The following is a 2,843-nucleotide window of genomic DNA, read 5'->3' as shown; positions in this document are numbered from 1 at the left end:
TGGTTGTTGGGCTTGCTGAGGAGATGGCCAGGCTCGTGAAACACAGGAAGTCTGATTAGACGATCGGATGGTCCCTTCTGCCTTTAGACTCCATGACCTAAATCTGCAGCTACTTTCTTCAGGACACTCAAAAATACTGGGTTGCTGTTTTGTTGTTGTTGTTGTTACACGGTTCACAACTGCAGATACCTTCATTGTTCACCTCTATTTAGATCATTTACACATATTGTACTGGAAAATTCTGTATTATCGCATTCTATTACATCGGGGGCCTGATTCCAATCTCTCACCAGTTTTACAGTGGTGTAAGACCCCTGACTGGAACACTGCTTTGCATTTAGAATTAGCTCCATAAGATTTAGTAGTACATTTTCATTCAGTCAATGGCAGGAGAAAAATGCAGCTAGGAGCTAGGAGTTCAGAAAATTTATTTCTGGCTGATTATTTTATTCTAATTATAGTATGTGGTAAGAATAAAAAAAAGAATAGGAATTTTGAGTTCACAAAGATTTTATTATTATGAATAGCTTGAATTCCACTTTGGCAAATGACACTGTCAAACCATGAAACCATTATGCAAGATTTCTCATTTCCCTTCAGAATGGACCCAGGGACCTTTCAGAACAAAGCACTTGATGATCTAGAGCTGACGGAACCTGATGCCAACGCACTTGGCTTTCCGTGTTTAGGAATTAGGTGGCTCTAGAGTTCAGGAAGCAGCATTGCTGTGATGTTAGCGTGCGGACTGATGACTCAGCAGAAAAGGAATTCATGTCTAAATATGGCATATGGGAGAGTACATGTCCACTGTTTTAAAATCCAGGCTTCTAAAGTAAGAGCACCAGAAAGATGTAGACAAACTAGAAGAAATTCAGAGAGGAAGAGCAAAGAACTAAGGGCTATGGTTTAGGATGAAAGTTCAGTTATATAAAACATGTCTGAATAACAGCTAAGAAAGGGACATGACAACCAACTTCAAGTAATGAAAGGTGTATATATCCCCAAGGGAAAGGGATTCTATATGCTTATATAAGGGGTCGGGGGAGAGGAGGGTAAGACTAGGAACATGGAATGAATCTGAGGAGAAAAACAAACTTTCATTTAAAAATCAGTAACGATTCTATATAACAGTTAGATCTATCAGAATGTGGAATAGTCTTTCATGGGAAGTAGTGGAAGCTCCATCATTTGAGACATTAAAACTAGGCTGGACAAAATACCAGAAAATGTATTGTAGGAAACAATCCTGCAATGTTTAAATGACACAAGTAAAGCAGGTGCATATATGAGCTACAACCAACATATTTGCTTCTTTGATGCTTTTGTCCAAAATTCTTGATTATCACTACAAAAGTTTTTTCTCTTAATTAATTAGCCTCTTAGAGTTGGCAGGACAACTCCCACCTTTTCATGTTCTCTGTATGTGTATATATATCTCCTTACTATATGTTCCATTCTATGCATCCAATGAAGTGGGCTGTAGCCCACGAAAGCTTATGCTCAAATAAATTTGTTCGTCTCTAAGGTGCAACAAGTACTCCTGTTCTTTTTTTCAGATTTATGCACTTCTACAGACAGACGTATCCCAGTCTGACTACATTAAGTCTCATAAATAATCAGGATCCTGAATAACATTAGGCTGTTGAACAAAAACCAAAATACGTGAATTACATTTCCTCTGGATACGCTCCAAACCTTCCACTCTTTTGACGAAAATAAAAGTTCCTTGCGCAAGCGTGAGAGGCAAACACTTAGCATTTTCCAATTCACTTTGAGGAACATCTTGGTTTTTTAGTCATGATTTGCAACTGCTTCCCGTCACAGGACATAATAGGATTCAGAGGTCACTTTGGGACATGGGGATCTAGGAACAGATCTTCCCATCCCCAGAGGGGGAAAAAAATAACCCATGCAGAAGCCAGGCAGAAAAATCCAGAGGTTTGAATTTATAGCATATTCTGTACATTGTTCTGTGGCAGGTGAGTTAATTCCCAGCAGAATGGCAAAGACTTTTTCCCTCCCAACCTGCTGATGGTCCAAGATCTGTGCGGATTTCTTATGATTCTCAAGCCAGCCACTGGAGCTTAGTTTTTCCTAACTGGTCTTCCCCAATGGGAAACCATGATCCTACTAAATTTCCACTAGTGATGGCCATAGATTCTACCTTCCAGAGGACATTAACACAGGCATGTCAAACATTTTTATGCTGAAATATCCCTAGATTACTGAAGCGGGGAAGGGTCTATGCTACAGGAAACAATGATCTTACCACCTATGATCCCCCAAGTTTCCCATCAAAACAGGGGACCCCAATTTTGTGGTTTACCTGCAAATAAGTTTCTACGGGGAGAAAGGGAATATTCTGGTGGTCTTCCGCTCTCCTGACATGACCCTCATCTCACTACAGATCTGTTCTAATGAATTTATCTCCCCGCTGCCAGCAGAACTGGAGGTGAGCCTAATTTTGCTCCTGGAGTTCTCAGAACAGGAAAAAACTCATTCCAAAGTCATCTCAGGGCCTGTGAGAATATCCCCCGTTGGTAGTCTGAGAATCCAATTAATGAGCTAAGCTTTGTAGGGTTGGTGGGGCTCCCTTGGAAATACACCCAGGTGGGATGTTTTCATGGATGTAGATGGGGGACTGACTAACACAGCAGTCCATGGTGCATCTTCATTTTTTGGTGCTCTCTGCAGAGGCATAAAGATTTCAAAGACTCAGAGAGCAGAGGAAGAAAACCCCCATATGAAGGAAAACAGTGAAATACTCTTGGCCACTGCTAGCAACAAAACAGCCTCTCAAGGGCAAAAGGAAATAAGTTAAGTAGGGAGCTTAAGGAAGCAGT

This window comes from Chrysemys picta, chromosome 2 (genome assembly GCF_011386835.1).
Source record: "Chrysemys picta bellii isolate R12L10 chromosome 2, ASM1138683v2, whole genome shotgun sequence".
In the NCBI taxonomy this organism is placed as follows: Eukaryota; Metazoa; Chordata; order Testudines; family Emydidae; genus Chrysemys; species Chrysemys picta.
Note: the sequence above shows the minus strand (reverse complement) of the source record.